The sequence below is a fragment of the Gorilla gorilla genome, chromosome 5 (assembly GCF_029281585.2).
Source record: "Gorilla gorilla gorilla isolate KB3781 chromosome 5, NHGRI_mGorGor1-v2.1_pri, whole genome shotgun sequence".
NCBI lineage: Eukaryota > Metazoa > Chordata > Mammalia > Primates > Hominidae > Gorilla > Gorilla gorilla.
This window is the reverse complement of record NC_073229.2, coordinates 187,547,900-187,565,894: the sequence shown is the minus strand read 5'-3', so window position 1 is coordinate 187,565,894 and position 17,995 is coordinate 187,547,900. Positions and strand designations below refer to the sequence as shown.

General features: G+C 42.7%; 1 protein-coding gene and 1 pseudogene across 6 annotated transcripts in view; both read right to left on the bottom strand.

Moving 5' to 3' along the window:
• The window catches only part of PACRG (parkin coregulated), a 576,157-nt gene that overhangs the window by 73,838 nt on the left and 484,324 nt on the right, over positions 1 to 17,995 (bottom strand). The window lies entirely within an intron of this gene.
• On the bottom strand, positions 13,784 to 13,879 carry LOC115935196 (uncharacterized; annotated as a pseudogene).

Sequence of the window (17,995 nt, the reverse complement as noted above, 5' to 3'; positions counted from 1 at the left end):
AGGGATACTGGTCGAGGTCACCGGTCAAACACGGGCAGAGCTGCGCTCCGGAGTGGACCACGTTCCCTCCACAGGGGACCACGTTCCCTCCACAGGGCAGCGCCCCGAGGGTGAGGACGGCACAGTCGGCTGTTGATTCCATGAACAAGGAGTTTAGGGTTAATGACTCTACAGCTGAAGAGGCCCCACCGCGTATGTGCCCAAATCCAAGGAGGTGTTTAGGAGCGTGAGGTCTGGGTGAAAGTGAGAACGCAGCCCAAAGCAGGAGGGTACGAGCCCTCTCCCAGCCAGGTGGTTGAGGAGGAGGGGACCAAGGAGGTGGGAGTCACCCCACAGGGCGGCAGGCAAGGCGACCATTGGACCCCGTGACCTCACCCTGTACTCACAGACTCCAACACTCAACACCAAAAGCAGCTTTAAATAGTATAGATTTTATGGAAGTCTTCACGAGGAGGGGAGTACAGAGCCTGCCTCTTAAACAGCCACACTTTCCCTAAATCTTTAAACAAAATTTCTGCTTTTTCTTAAATTTTCTGTCCCCGTCACAGCTTTCATATTCCATGGGTTTCTTTCTTAATGCACCCCCCAATCGTCCCTTGCACGTCCCCCCTCCTCCTCCCAGACATCTCTCTCCAAGGCCAGGCGTTAGCATCCCACTCACCCCACAGGCCCGGCGGAGGCACAGGTGCGGCCCCGGGGAGCCACCACCGTCTCGGAAGCAGAGCTCTGGGAATAGCATGTGCGCGAGCCAGCGTCAGTTGTGTGTGTGAGTGTGTGTAGGGGGGTGGAGGTGTGAGTGTGTGTGTATGTGTCTGTAGAAGTAGGGGTGAGGGTGTGTGTATGTGGGCATGGGGGTGTGAGTGTGTGTGTATGTGTATGTGACGATGGGAGTGTGTGTGGGGGGGTGGGAGTGTGAGTGTGTTATGGATAGAAGTATGAGAGTGTGACAGTGTGAGTGTGTGTGTATGTCGGGGTGGGAGTGTGAGAGTGTGTGTGTGTATGTGAGTGTGTGTAGAAGTAGGGGTGGGAGTGGGAGTGTGAATGTGTGTGTAGGGGTGGAGGTGTGAGTGTGTGTGCATGTGGGAGTGGGAGTGTGCGTGTGTGTGTAGGGGTGGTGAGTGTGGGTGTGTGTAGGGGTTGGGGCGGCCGTGGGAGCAGGAGGGGCAATGAACAGCCAGCTGTGCCCACACGATCAGGTGACGTTAAGAAGGACAGGGGTTGCACTTGGAGAGATTGAGTTGTAGCAGGGAGAAGCAGCAAGGTGTCCACCTAGGGACTCCCGGACGAAATTCTGATGGAGCTAATTCTTACAGACATGATTCTGGGCAGAGGTAAATGATCAAGTGTTGAAGTGTAGATTGTAGAGTCTCTTATAGAGGTAGGTGGTCCTTGAAACCAAGACGCCAGGCAAGCATCTTAAGAATATTACGATAAAAGAAGAAGACTCATTTCAGTGGGCAGTAAGTATTGAATGCCAACAGAATGCACAGAAATATACTACTTGGAAACTTAAAACCGTGTGTTGACAGAATTTCCTCCAGTTGAAGGTTAGAAAAATAATCATATCTTACATGGTACAAATCTCTCAATCATTATTTTGCTTGTCATGAAAACCCAGAGAGAAGATATTATTAGCCTCATTTTATAAATGAGAAAAATATTCAAAAAGAATAAGTGCCTTGTTCAGTAATTTATCGAGGTGATGGGATTTGGAACTAAACTTTGAAACGCTTCTTTCACAAGCTTTTACCACATGCTAAGTGCTGACCACTAGGTCAGTAGTTGGGGATATAGACACAGACAAATGCCATCTTTGCTTCCACCAAACTGACTTTCATCATTAGAGATAGCAAAACAACCTGGGTGATTACACGCCAAAAGTGAGGTTGAAGCATGAGATGGATTAACTCAAGTATGACGGACAAAGAAGAGTGACTGATAGAAATACAGAAGCGACACCATTTTTTTGAGCCTTTTACATGAGAAAAAAATATTCTGGGAAGTCTAAACATTCTATTCTACAATACTGAGAAAAATAAAGATGAATGTTAATAGAACTCAAAGAAGAGTTATTCAAAGTCTAAGAATCAAGACTACGAAAGTCCTTGATGGTGGTGTTGAAAGCGTTCCTTCTTTGTCTGAGACCACCGGCAGTCAACTGGCTAAAATGCCCCATGTGGGGCAGTGGGATGAAACGACTTCTTCAGATCTTTGACAGCAGAGAGAATCTATGCCAATGTCAAATCACTTCTTCCTTCATTATGCCAGCACTTTACAAAGATTTTCTCTCATTTGAACTAGATTCAAATTCTGTTCTGCCCTTGTATTCAAATTCTTCCTCCCAAGTGTGATACTGTTATAAGTTATAGACTCAATCTAACACCAATACTGCACTTATCCTTATAAAAGAAGTGCCTTATGAGTTCTGGAATCAATTGGATTTAATTATTTACTGTTGTATACAAAACTCACTTATTGAAATAAAGTCTCCATTGCTCCCTCTTTTATTCCATTATACCATGCATATAAATATTTATTCAGCTAATAAATTTTATTTAAGATATACTACAAAACATTCTTACATAATAGGAATATGACACTTTGACCATAAATTCAATTGTAGAGTAAAATTAATTCTGATGCTAGTCGACACCATCATTAACATTTTCTTTTTCAGTTAACCAAGAAAATATAATTTCAGTTTTACTAAAAGGGTTTGGCAACACTCCCTTCCACAGTGGGGCAATACTCCCTTCCACAGCTCTTCCTTCAAGCACATCCTGTGTTTAGTTGATTAATGAAAAGCCCCAGGAATTTTAGCTGCATATAAAATGGATATATCTTCTGACAGGAATAAATAACACATGAAAATGTAAGTAAAGCATCTTTTCATTGATGTCAAACAGGACAATGGGAGCTGGTAACTATAATCTTTTCCTGATGACTTGGCTTAGAATACTGAGCAAAACATGTAGTAATAACCTATTAAGTTCAATAGTGTGAGCCATTTTCTGGTAGAACTTCTATAAAGAGTTTTCAAGAGAAAATAGGTTATAAAGTGATTAATTTGTGACCTTACACTAATGTAATTTATGGTGCTTCAATTTCTTTTCATATAACCTATCTTATGAGAACAGAATGTGGCCTTAGAGACAGTAACTGGGGTGACAAAGAGACAACTCCAATTTACTTCATCTTAAAAAGGACATTATTATATTTTGAATAATGTTACCGTTGGCCTTACATTCATTTTCAACAAAAGTTGAGCATTTTTGTTTTCCTTAAGCAAGAGAAAACATGAACTAGAGCTAGATTTTCTCCCTATTTAATAACATCTAGTCAAATTAGCTACGTTGGTAGAAAATATGTATATAAAAAATACTTGCTAAGATAAAAATCCATTTACAGAAGACTGTATCTATCAAGAAAATAAAATTACTGCAAATTAGGATGTATGCAATCCCAATATATTTTATGGAACAATCACGTGACCAAAAGTTATACTGTCAGACTAAAGAAATGGAGGGTAAACCCACCCCCTGCCAAAAAAACCCCACCCACCAACTAACCAATCAAACCACTGATATATATTTAGGTTTGATGAAATTCATCATGCTAAGTAATTAAAGGAAATATCTACACATTGCGTATCTCAAAAGCCTGTATCAAACCATCAATGATATAGTTTGGCTCTGTGTCCCCAGTCAAATCTCGTGTTGAATTGTAATCCCCAATGTTGGGAGAGGGGCCTAGTGGAAGGTGATTGGATCATGGGGGCAGACCTTTCCCCTTGCTGTTCTCATGATAGTAAGTTCTCATGAGATCTGGTTTTTGTAAAAGTGTGTAGCACTTCCCCCTTTGCTCTCTCCCTCCTGCTCAAGCCATGTAAGACGCGCTGGCTTCTCCTTCACCTTTTGCCATGACTGTAAGTTTCCTGAGGCCTCCCCAGCCATGCCTCCTGTACAGCCTGCAGAACTATGAGTCAATCACACCTTTTTTCTTTATAAATTACCCAGTCTCAGGTTCTTCTTTATAGCAGTGTGAAAACAGACTAATACAATCAACCATTCAATGCCCCACTAAAACGAAGTGGCAAACTCTTGGTACAGCGGCACAGTCTCCACCTCTTCTTGCCATCTTTTCAGTCCCATAGCAGACATTTTTAATTGATTATGGCTCTTTATTCACCCGAGGGTAGGAAAAGGCCCAGAATCTTGTGTAACACAGTCATATTTCCCATCAGAGTTCTAAAATGAGATGAAGTTCACCTGCACTTGTGTGAGACTAAATCTTCAACCAGTCAGTAGACAAATATTTATGGAGTGCTCAAAGGACAGCTATGCTTAGGAATACGTAGAAGAGATTCAACTCAGTTTCTGCTGAGATTAATTTCCCAAAGGGGAAAGAAGCTAGCAAAGCATAAGTATACATAAGTGAGTCACAATTACCAATAAATGAAAGAGTATTCAGAAGAAGGCCAGCTCAAGGTGGCACTAGGAGGAATGGAGAAGGGCAGGGTTGTTTAGGAAACCTACCTGGAGGTCAAACTACATTTTGATTTGAAGAAAAATAGATGTGCTTTGGTAGATGGGAGGAGAACAGTTCTATTTAACATGATTTACCCTGAGGTTTAATACAGTACCCTGTGTGGCATATCCCACCATCTTTCAAAGTATCTTGTAGCCATTGTTGCCCTGACATAGGCAGAATCACAAACAGATTTTCCAGATAAATAAATGCTTGGAGATCAGTCATATAACAAGTAACCTTTGGAAGAGCGGAAAGTTTGCCAGTTTTCCCAAAGCCTCTCTTTAAAAAAACAAAAACAAACAAAAAAAAACAATAACTTTTTTCCTTTCTTTTTATTTTAGTGTTTAGTTGTTACCAAACCAAAGCCTCTCTCTTATAAGCAATATTTGACAATAATAAAATATCAAACCACACTATAAACTGACTCACCAAGGGCAGAATTGAAAAAGAAAACTGTACATGTTAAAGATTGCTTTGGAGGAGTGTAAGGAAATTGTGAAGAATTAAAAACAAATCCCTATAATATAGATGATAAAACCTTGTGAAATTGAAAAAATTTTCCAGAGAGAAATGTATAAGAGGAAGGGGACAATATTTCTGATAATTTCTCTTAGGTGCTGGCAAGCTGTTGAATTTTAGACACATTTCCTTGCTAGTCTATAGACATTAACACAGGGGATGAATGGCATGATCTGACAAGAGGAAAACCCCTTCTCCAAGGAGAAGGACCTTGAGGAATTTGGAAGCAGATATTTCATATTCCACAAGTAAAAGAACACCATGCTCTCAAGACATACATTTTCTAGTCACCAACACCACCTCCTCTCAGTCAAGTGATATTTTAGTGGCAAGCTTCATGGAAGGCAGTTATGCACAATGGGGAAATTGAGAAATTATTTTAATGGAGCCTGTGTCTCCAGAAGATTATATGATGCTTTATCAATGGAGAAGAAATATATCTGTATATGCTTCAGGATTATCATTAGACTGTCACATGCAAAAGGGGAAATATGACAGGTTTGGGGATATTAGAGAGCAGCAGGAAATGTGGTGCGTCTGAACTGCTCGAGTCATGCCCACAACTCCCATTCAGCCGGCTTACGATGGAAGAGGTGAGCCCCTTCTCATTTCAGGCAAATTCTTCCGCTATGTCTTCCCACCTCCTCAGGGGCCTTGTGCAATAGATTATAGGCTTTCTTTTTTGTACCTTCAGTTTCATGGAGCTCATATCTTTCTTCATTTAAACATAGTCGTGTCTTTTCGTCTTAAAACTAGCAAGTATCTGTCTAACCCAAAACGCTACCAACATTTGGCCCCACTTTCCTTCGTCAAAATCAACTTTTTAAAAAGAGTTGCCTGTACTTGCTCTCTTCCTCAACTCTCATTTACTTTTTTACCCATTATAATCTGGCTTCTGTTTTACCTCTATATGAAAACTGCTTTACCCAAGACAGCATTGTTGCTCAGTTCAATGGACATTTTTCAGCCTTTATTTTACTTTGCCTCCAAGAGAAATTTTTGACTCTGCTCTCTTTGTTTAAACACATTCTTCTTTTGGTGCCCATAGAAGTAAACTCCCGTGGTTTTTGACCTACATCTGTGGCTACATCTGCTTGGTCTCCTTTGGGAGCCGTCTGTCCCTTAAATGTAGGTGTTTTAGTCTGTTGGGGCTGCTATAAAGGAATGCCGAGGCTGGATAATTTTTAAGGAAAAGAGGTTTATCTTGGCTCATGGCTCTACAGGCCATATAAGAAACATGGCACCAGCATCTGCTTCTGGTGAGGGCTTCAGGAAGCTTCCATTTATTGTGGAACATGAAGGGGAGCTGGTGTGTGCAGAGATCACATGGCCAGAGAGGAAGCAAGAGAGACAGGAGGAGCTGCCAGGTTCTTTTCAACAACCAGTTTCTGCAGGAACTAAGAGTGAGAACTCACCCACTCCCATGAGAAGTCACTCCCCTGAGAACGGCACCAAGCCATTCCTGAGGGATCTGCCCCCCCGCCATGACCCGCGCACCTCCCACCAGGCCTCACTTCAAACATTGCGGATCAAATTTCAACATGAGATTTGGCAGTGCCAAACAAGCTATATCCAAACCACACCCAAACCATAGCAGAGGGTGAGACTCAGAACTGCACTCTAGATCATCTTCTGTCCCTGCTCTGTGTCACTTTCTATGGACCATCTCCATCATTAATGACAAGAGTGCTCTTCCATTAATGATGATAGTTATCCCCCAAGACCTGAACACTCTTAAATGGCTGAATAAAATCTATTACTTCCCACCAGGCATTTCTTATTGAGCCCCAGGACAAAATGTCTTATTATTTAGGGAATATTTCTATTTGAATGTCTCTCATTTGGTGAAATCTTAACAATGAAGGGCAGTGCAACTTACAATTTCCCTCCTTCCCTACAAACGTGCTCCTCATTCCATTTCCCCTTTCAGAATTTTGTTTTCAGAACAGAAATCCAGAAGTTATCTTTTACTCATCCTTCTTCCTCACTCACAATTCTGTGTTATTAAGACCTGTCCTTTATATGTCTTCAATATTTTTCAAATATTTCCATTTTCTCCATCTCCTCTGCCCCTAACACAAAGAAGTCACTGCCATTTCTCATGTGGACAGCTGTATCCTGCCCCCTCCATGGCCTCTTGGACTGTCTTTATCCCTTCCCATCTTGATGTTAAAATGTTTCCTCTTATTTTCTTGAACTCATAATATGTTTTCTCACACAATGAAATGCATGGCAGTTATTTCTTTGGGCTAGCATGCAAAAGTCATTCAGCCACACAGGGCAATTTAGAAAATGGCATCTCTCAAGTTCAAGGCTGGTGTCACTTCTCTCTCTCTCTCTCCAAATTACCATCTAGGTCAACTGTAAAATGCCCCTTGCAGCCTCCGGCCTCCTGCATTCTACTCCATTCCTCTGTTTTTACTGGCAGGCGAACTTTTTGTTCATCAATCAGTTCAGCCATCTCTTCATCCATCCATTCACACACCTTCAGCTTTGTCCCTAAATAATTTAAATCTCCTAACAGAGATGTAAAAAACATGAAAGTAGGTGAGAAAAATACAAAGGATAGTGAGCAGGTTATTCCCATTGTGAATTGAAGATGGACTGCAGCAAAGAATACTTCTTGGGGGACAAATTCCTGCTGAGCGTGTTCTGTAACATCACAATACAAGAGAAAACTTAACAGAAAATGTGTTTGAAGTTGCTGAGACCATCTCCTCCCCAGAGATGCCCTTTGCTACACTGGCAGGGCCACTCCAGCTGTAGTCCCAGAGGGATGCGGCCCTGGTGTGAGGGGCAGTATTTCAGCTGGAGGAGCAGAGTTGGGAGAGGGCTGAGGGCTGGTTTCGGGGGTGGAGGCTCCTGGAGGAGGGGTGGAGGGGCTGGCTGTGCAGGGCCAGGGCCTCCTCCTGGGAGCGTGAGCTGGAGGGTAGGTGAGGCGTGCTCTTTACCTTGCTCTGCTCTCAGGCCATGCCTGGACTGTTCTTCCTGCTCTGGCACCTCAGGGAATCAATCACTTTTGTCTCTTCCTATTGCCTGCTGTTCCTGAACAGGGCTCCTCTTCTCGCTGGTCCGCAGGAACCTGTTGACCTTCCCCGGTGTGCCTTAGGGAAGCAGAACACCCTCAAAGTATAAGTGTGTTTTGCCATGAACAAGGCCAGGACCACACAGCCACCTTCCTCTGCCCCTTCTCATCTCTGCTTCTTATTTCCACACCTTCCCACCTTTCCCTTCCCTTACTGCACTGCCTTCTTCCTTCTCCTCTTCCTTTGTTCCTCCTTTCCTCTTTTTCTTCCTTTTCCCTTCCCTTCTTACTAAACAAAGTAAGAAGTGGACAAAGTGTGGGCTTTGGTCTGACACGCAGGCTGGAGCTAAGAGCTACTCTACCAGGAGGACTTGCAGGTTGGGGCTCGGGCACGTTGCAGCAGCGGAGGAGCCTCTGGAGTAGCCAGGCCCCAGCGGGACACGGCACCTGGTGCAGGTGAGCTCTTCTCTATTATAAAAGTGTGATGCTAATCTTCAGCTCTCCTGGGTTCTCTTCATCATAAATATTCTTGGAATGAACATCACTGTGTTGGCTTGTCCTGAGGCACTCACCTCAGCCACTCCCTTCTAGGCTGGACCTTTGTGTTCTGTAGAGAGCTGCCTCGGGTGGTAGAGGCTGGCCTGAGAGTCCCAGCAAGTCAGTGCCCACTTCAAGTCATCTTCAGAAGTAGCTTATTTTATTTGTTCTAAATAATTATCTGTCCATTTCAACATATACTGCAGATGAAATATCTGCCAAGGCAGCATTACATAAATACCAATGTAGTGCCAGCTCCAGCTGAGAGTGAAGCCGGGACTTGTTTCCATGCAGTAACCGCGTGCTCAGCATTCTTGGGTGAGGCTGTTTATCTTGGCCAACCTGCAGCCAATGGTCGGGAGAGGCTCTTGCACCTGTACGGTCCCACCTCAGAGAGGCAAATGGATCTCTGCTTGTTGAGAGTGATTCTGAAACTATGCAAGCTCGTGGATAAGGGGCTCTGACTGGCAGATGGAGTTTGTTAAGGGTAAAAGGAGTCACCTGGTGGGTGCTGGTCCTCGGGAAGGGATGCAGTCAGCCAGGATTGCTTGCTTTTCAAGCCACCCTATGTGAAGCCACCTTTTGCTGAGGCATCCTGGCTCAGTGGATCTGGACTCATAGTTGTGAAGACCTGCGAAGTTGCTGATCCATCTGTATGGAATTGTCTGCACCCGTGCAGGGTGTGACAACCCAGCATGTCACTGTGGTCAGAGCAGCCCGGGGCTCTCCTGCATGCAGCGCCGGTGCAGACTTCCAGCAAGCCCATCTGGGGACTGTCCACTGCTTTATAAAGGGTATGGGCAGGGAACTCTGGCCAGGTTCGAGCAGGATGTGATTAACATGACACAGACTACTGTTTTCTTGTTCTAACAGCATTTTCAGTGGCATGGCAGTGAGTGGGTCACAGGACACAAGAAAAGACAGTGGATGAAGATAAGAGAAATAGAAAAGCCGCAGGAAGCAATCTTGGAGGACGCCAGTGCTGCTGGCAGGAGAAATCCCAGCCAGCAAGCCACGGCTCCCCCGTGGGCCTGCCCGCCTTGCCAGCCTCCCAAAGGTGGTGCCGCTCCCAGCCGCAGCCCCATCCTATCTTGAGAGCCCCTGTTTGGGGTCTTCACTTTCTCTGCTGGCCCAGAGGAGCCGTTGCCTTTGCAGGGATCTTCTTAGTTGTGCCTGAAGATTGTGGCACCCTTGACCTCTCTCCTCTGCCATCTCAATACCATATTCATTTCTGTCCCACAGGCTTCTTTCACGAGGCTGTAATTACTGGCAGAGACACCTTACCTACCTTCTCCTCTCTCTCCAAATACTGTCCTTCGAGGCCTAATTGAAGGCCTCTCTCCTCCAGGAAGTCTTTTCTGAATGTTTGAGGCTCTGATAACCTTCCGGGTTTTTCCCTCCCTAACTCTGCACCTACAGCAGTTCGGCATTATACACCATCCTGTGTTCTTCATTTGTTTATTCAACCACGTTTTAGGGATTTTGAAGGTGAATTACTGTTGCTGTTTCCATCAGCAATAAACAGACATGTAGACACATAGTTGGACACATTTGGACACGTCAAATAAGTCTTAAAGGCCATGGAATGAGTCTAGTTATATATGTTTTTCCATTGTAGATGGCATGAAATTTAATGTCTATTCAAAAGTCGAAACTATAAAACTCCACTAAGTATAAGCTTTCCAAATAACTAGTTTATTTTCTCCCTGGAACTTAAAATAGGAGGAGGAAAGGGAAGTCTAATTCTGAGGAAGTAGGATCTCTTTCAGATGTTTTGTCCATTAAAATAGTGAATATTTTATTACACTAAAAAATTCTATGCGTGTAGACTTATAGTAAGTACTCCATATACATTTTAGGCTGATAAATTGGAATAAGTGGTATTCTAAGGGGCATAATTTCCTAACATAAGGACACAGTTACCTGTGCTACAATGGAGAGATTAAAAATTGGTTATTGAATGCTTTATCTTAAAGGAGTGCTGTGTACTAAAGAAGATTCATGTTTGCTAAGCTCTTTAAAAACTGTAATGCATGGTGCAAATGTTACATATATAGATGTACATTCTCTTTGCAAAGAGCTTTCACAAAGGACAATGTACTATGAAGATGGCCACTTGGAAGTAAATAGGACTTTGAGGAGTTTCTGATGCCACTGTAGAGAATGTCAACAATGGCAGTATTAAATTTGCTGTTTTAAATTATTTATTTCAATGCCCAGAAGCAAACTGTTGAATAATTTCACCATCAGGTTACAATTGAATTAGGTTCTAAATTATAGGAGGTTAGTGGGACTCTGTGGACCTGAAATTGACCTCTGCTGTCGCCTGGAGACAGTTCTGGGCATCTTGCTGACACAGCCGCTAAAGGAATTGTGGAGCCTGTTGGTCCTCATGAGAGGAAGTCAGCGCTTTCCTCATCCATCTTTTCTTCCTTCTTAAGAAAAATTCTTCTGTCCCAAATTTCTTCCCAGAGGAGGGTTCTCCTAGAACTATTCAAGGGTCTCTTCCAACAGCATTTGACAGGTGTGGAATTACTACTTAAAAAAGTCACGAGACTAACTAACTGAAGGGGAACGATGGTGCTTGACTACGAAGGCCACATTTGTGCTCAGGTGCAGGTTATTCAAGCTGTGGCTGCACGTCTTTGGAACCACTACTGGGGCAAAGCCTGCAGACAACTCCTTGCTAAACCATAAAATGATGATTCTGGCAAGCAAAGATCAGATGCAATCTGAGTTCTCTGAGAAGCAGAAGAACCAGTGCTTTGAAAGGGATCACAAATACTGGATTTTTTGTGGTTGTGGTGGTGGTTTTGTCTTTTTTAGAGGCAGAGGTCTCACTCTGTCACCCAGGCTGGAGTGCTGTGGCACGATTATTGCTCACTGCAGCCTCTAACTCCTGGGCTCAAAGTGATCCTCCTGCCCCAGCCCCCTGAGTGCCATAGGTGTGCATCACCTCTCCCCTGGTTACTTTTCTGTAGAGACGGGGGTCTCACTATGTTGACTAGGCTGGTCTTGAACTCCTGGACTCAAGTGATCCTCTTGCCTCAGCCTCCCAGAGCATTGGGACTACAGGTGTGAGCCACTATGCCTGGCCTGCAAATACTTTTAAATCGAGATATGAAATTTAGCCCTTTCTGGTTCAGTAAAATGTTTACTATTTTTATAAACAAAACATCAGAAGGAGATTCTACTTTCTCAGAATTAGACTTCCCTTCCATCCTATTTTCAGGTCCAGGGAGAAAGTAAACTGGTCATTTGGAAAGATTATTTTCAGGAGTTTTATAGTTTTGGACTTTTGAATTAGACACTAAATTTCAAGCTGTCTGGAATGGAAAAACATATATAACTAGACTCATTCTGCGACCTTTAAGACTTATGTGATGTGTCCAAATGTTGGTCACTGTGCTAGAGAATCACTCCAGTCTGCATTTATTCCAATTTATACAGGTTTCTTTTTATTTTCAGTTGAAATTTTTACTTTGGGAAATGTTACAAAAATAATCATGATAGTTCACCATGGTTCCTTTACTTCTGCAGTATTGCCGAAAGTTTTAAAAAATTGACTGTACTTTTTCCATAAAAAGGAATTCTTTGGTATAAAGTTGGTTTACTAATCATACTCTAATGGCCGTGCACCAGTGCACTATCTTAATCTATTTGTCATAAACTGACCGCCAGCATAATTTTGAATGAATTAATGAATTAATCCAGCACATGTTGAGCCTCCGCTGTGTGCCAGGTACTCTTCTAGGTTTACTTATTCCTTTTTTTTTTTTTTTTTTTTTGCCTGCTTAAAGATTTCCAAAGCTTATCTGCCTCCACTGATGTCCATTTCAATCATTTTCAGGCGTAGATTAAGAACACCCTCTGGGCTCAGGGACTCTGACTACATCTTCTGATACCAGAAGTACTTCAACTTGCTCTCATTTGAAGAATCCATTGCCTGGAGAGCTGGTCAAATTCCTGGAGGGTCATGGATTTTTGTCACACTGATTAGTGGTAGATTGAAAAAAAATAATTTTCTTGTTTTCTAATATATATATATATATATCATAAACAGGAAACAAATATATGTGTCTTATCTGTATATTTAAAAACAATAACCTTCTGGTTACATTTCCAGACTCTGAACTCAGGCTTGTTTTGATGTTCATTGTGGTTTTTCACCAACACTGCCTGTCTGTATGATCTTTAATCACAAGTTAATTTTTAAAAGCTTCATTAGTGTGCTGTTTTTCTAAGCTGAAATTAGTTTTTTCGACTTGGACATATCAGCTTAGCTGCATTTGCCTTATTTTCTTATTATCATAACCTGTGGCTGGTGGTGTCAATTTGATGAGAGGTTGTGCTAATAACACCCAAGTTGTGGGTTTCATTCTCGCCACAGGGAGGGCAATTCGTCTCAATGGAACAGGCAGACCTATCTTGTCCAGTCTTGCAAACGTGTATGAGGGTCTGGGTGTAAGGGTGAATGTTTGGTGGACCTGGGTGTTAAAGCTTTGTAGCTTTGTAGTCCCCTGGGTGTTAAAGCTGTTTCTGCTCCTGCTGACCTGGCTCAGTGCAAGTCCTGTAATGATGGGTAGGCTGCTGGCTCTGCTCCTTCATGAAGGACGGCACACCCATGGGAATGGCTTACAGTCCTCTCGTTATCTTTCCGTTACATATATTGGTGCATCTTCAACTTCTAACTCATTAGAACAGCAGTGCTACAGTTTGAATATCTGATCGCGCTCAAATGTTGTGTTGAAATGGAATCCCCAGTGTTGGAGGCGAGGCCTGGTGGGAGGTGTGCTTTGGTCATGGGGTGGATGCCTCATGGCTTGGTGCCATCCCTGCCCTAGTGAGTGAGTACTGGTGAGGTCTGGTTGTTAAGTACGTGGCACCTTACCTCCCACCTCCCTCTTGTTCCTGCTTTCATCTTGTGATGTGTGTGCTCCTACTTCGCCCTCTATCGTGAGTAGAAGCTTCCCGAGGCCTCCTGGGAAGCAGATGGCAGCACAATGCTTCCTGTACAGCCTGCAGAACTGGGAGTCAATTAAATCTCTTAAAAATTACCCAGCCTCAGGTATTTCCTTATAGCAATGCAAGAATGGCCTAATGCAAGCAGGAAGTCATGTTTTTACATGCCACAAAAATTCCCGTGGACTCTTATGTGGTTTACCATTTTTTTTTTTACGTACCATCATCATTTATAAGGTTTGAGGGGGGCATATCTCACACATGAGTGTGAAATCCTACTCATCACGCTTATGAACTACAAAGGATCAGTTTACCATGATTTTTAATCCCATTGGCTCTTTTAATTAAAATAGACATCAATGATGCAAACACTTTCAAACATTTTTGGAGTTTATCCTTTACTACATCATGGGTCACTGTGGAGGCTGCTGCTGAGTACTGCCCCAACCCTCCTACAGAACAGGTTCTCCCCAGGCACTGGGATGTGAGCCACCGATGGCTGGGTCTCACCCTGGGAATTGCCCTCCGCCTCAGACAGGAGCTGCTTCACTCAAGGTTACCCCTTCCTCCAGCAGCCTGCATGGGCTGGCTAATGTATAGGCACAGAGCCCCAGCCCCTTGGCCTCAAGTGGAGATTGCCTGGGACCTCCTCCAAGAAGTCTAACCTCTCCTGCCCAGCCGTTTCTTCCTCTTTCTTCCCACCTCCAGCGTTATTAAGGCCTAACTGACAAATAAAAACTATATACATTTACAGTCCGCAACATGATGTTTCAACACATGTACGCTATACCCTGTGGGATGATTACATCAAGCTTATTAGCATATCCATCACCTCACATGCTTCTCATGTTTTTGTGGTGAGAACATTTAAGACCTACTCCCTTAGCAATTTTCAAATATACATTATTATTAACCAGCGTCACCATATTGCAGTGGATCTCCAGAACTCATTCATCCTGTCTCATCAAAACTTTGTGCCTTTTAACCAACATCTCCCAATCCGCTTTCCTTCCCCAGGCTCCTGCTAAACACCGTTCTACTCTCTGCTTCTGTGAATTTGACTTTAGATTCCACATATGAGTGAGATCACGCAGTTTTTGTCTTTATGTGACTGGTATATTTCACTTAGCATAATGTCCTCCAGGTTTATTCATGTTGTCGAAAATGAGAGGATTTCCTTCTTTTTATTTTGTTTTTTTGGTAGAGACAGGGTCTTGCTGTGTTGCCCAGGCTGGTCTGAAACTCCTGCACTCAAGTGATCCTCCTGCCTCAGCCTCTCAAAGTGCTAGGATTACAGGCATGAGCCACTGTGCACAGCCAATTTCCTTCTTTTTAAAGGCTGAATAGTATTCCATTGTGTATATGTACCACATTTTCTTTATCCATTCATTGACTGATGGACACTTAGGTTGATTCCATGTCTTGGCTACTGTGAATAATGCTGCAATGAAAATGAAAGTGCAGATATCTCTTCAACATACTGATTTAATTTCCTTTGCATCTATATACACAGAAGTGGGATTGCTGGATTACACAGTATCTCTATTTTTAACGTTTTGAGGAACCTCCTTACTGTTTTCCATAATGGCTGTACTAATTTACACTCCCACTAACAGTGCGTAAGGGTTCTCTTTTTCCACATCCTTACAAACACTTGCTATATTAGTTCATTCTCACACTGCTATAAAGATACTACCTGAGACTGGGTAATGTATAAAGTACTCACAGTTCTGCATGGCTGGGGAGGCCTCAGGAAACTTACAGTCATGACAGAAGTGGAAGAGATACACCTTACATGGCGGCAGGTGAGAGAGAGTGAGTGAGGAGCTAAGGAGGAAGAGCCCCTTATAAAGCCATCAGATCTCGTGAGAACTCACTCACTATCATGAGAACTGCATGAGGGTAACCACCCCTGTGATCCAATCACCTCCCACCAGGTCTCTCCCTAGACATGTGGGGATTATGGAGATTAAAATTCAAGATGAGATTTGGGTGGGGACACAGCCAAACCACATCACTTGCTATCTTTTGTCATTTTGATATTAGCCATTCTAATAGGTGTGAAGAGATATCTCATCATGGTTTTAATTTGCATCTCCTTGATGATTACTGATGCTGACCATTTTTTCATGTACCTGTTTGCCATCTGTATGTCTTCTTTTGAGAAATGTCTATTCAGATCCTTTGCCCATTTTTAAATTGGGTTATTTGTTTTCTTGCTATCAAATTGTTTGAACTCCTTATATATTTTGTATATTAACTCATAGGATTTTTGGTTTGCAAATATTTTCTTCTATTCCGTAGGTTATCTCTTCACTCTATTGATTATTTCCTTTGCTGTACAGAAGCTTTTTAGTTTGATATAATCCCATTTATCTAGTTTTGCTTTTGTTGCCTGTGCCTTTTGGGTTATATCAAAAACAACAACAACAACAACAAAACTACCTAGGCCAATGTCATGTAGTTTTCCCCTATGTTTTCTTCTAGTAGTTTTACAGTTCCAACTCTTACATTTACATCTTCAATCCATTCTGAGTTGACTTTTGTATGTTGTGAGATAAGGCCCAGTTTCATTTTTCTGCATGTGGATATCCAGTTTTCTCAATACCATTTATTGAAGAGACTGTCCCTTCCCTGTGTTATGTTCTTGGCAGCTTTGTTGCAGATCAGCTGACTATAAATGTGTGGATTTATTTTTGGCCTCTCTATTCTGGCCTCTCTATTCTGTTCTATTTGGTCTACATGTCTGTTTTTATGCCAGCACCGTGCTGTTTTGATTATTATATCTTTGTAGTATATTTGGAAACCAGGCAGTGTGGTGACTCCAGCTTTGTTCTTTTTTTTTTTTTTTTTTTGAGATGGAGTCTCACTCTATTGCCCAGGCTACAGTGCAGTGGCATGATCTTGGCTCACCACAAGCTCCATATCCCAGGTTCAAGTTATTCTCCTGCCTTAGACTCCTGAGTAGCTGGGATTACAGGTGCCTGTCACTGTGCCTGGCTAATTTTTGTATTTTTAGTAGAGATGGGGTTTTGCCATATTGGCCAGGCTGGTCTCGAACTCCTGACCTCAGGTGATCTGCCCACCTTGGCCTCCTAAAGTGCTAGGATTACAGGCATGAGCCACCACACCTGGTCCCAGCTTTGTTCTTTTTGCTCAACGTTGCTTTGGCTATTCAGGGTGTTTGTGGTTCCATATACGTGTTGTTAGGATAGTTTTCCTATTTCTGTGAAAAATGCCATTGGAATTTTGATAAGGATAGCATTCTCAGTCTCTTATAGGCGTTATTTCTGTGCAAGAATCTCCAACTCAGAGCCCATTTCCAGGGAACCTGACTAACAGAATCACTCTGTTTCTACTTTATTTTTCATCCACTGTTTAGAAAAGCAATTCAATTAGCAAGGCACATCTTCATAATGCATGCCTTTCTGCCTGTTTGTGGACCAGCTCCCTCTCCCTAAGCATGTTTCTTCTGGTCCTCAGCCAGTTGAAAGCCCACCACATGCTAAAGCCAGCAAAAAGCAGTCTCCCTCAAGCCTTTTCTGACCACTTTCTCTTTCCTGTTCCCTCTTCCAAAATTAAGTCCTCCTGTAACCCTTGATTTAGGTTTCTTCTTTTATAGCATTTACTTTTTCCTGTGCATTACAGTTGAGTCATCTAACTCTCTCACTAGAATGCAAGCTTCTACTACTTCCATCCTTCTTCTGCTTTCCCATTGTGTGTGGAGCTCAGTGGGCACTCAGAAAATGTTTTCTCAATGGGACACACACATTTTTATTCTCAGTATTTTGGTTTATCCTTAATATTCTTTTTTTTTTATTTTTCATTTCTGAGATGGAGTTTCACTCTTGTTGCCCAGGCTGGAGTGCAACGGCGCAATCTCGGCTTACTGCAACCTCTGCCTCCCACGTTCAAGGGATTCTCCTGCCTCAGCCTCCCAAGTAGCTGGGATTACAGGCGCCTGCCACCATGCTCGGCTAATTTTTGTATTTTTAGTAGAGACAGGGTTTCACCACGTTGGCCAAGCTGGTCTTGAACTCCTGACCTCAGGTGATTCAACCGCCTCGGCCCCCCAAAGTACTGGTATTACAGGCACGAGCCATCGCGCCCGGTCAATGTTCTTTTGTTTTACTTCTTTTCCCTAGGTATGTTATACACAATCATACCTACTACATTTTTCAGTAGAAGTTAATTGGTAATTATTTAAGGCAAGATCAATCTGTACACTAAGTTAAATAATCACAATATTACAGTCTCATTTACTTTTCCTTTTTGAGCTCCATAATCATTAACTTTCTCTACGGCATTCTGATATTACTACAACTCGACATGATTTTTCAAAAGTAACATTTGAAATGTCGTAGTCAATTCTCTTAATTACTTGGGATGGAGGCAGTTTGGACCCAGTAATTTATATATGTT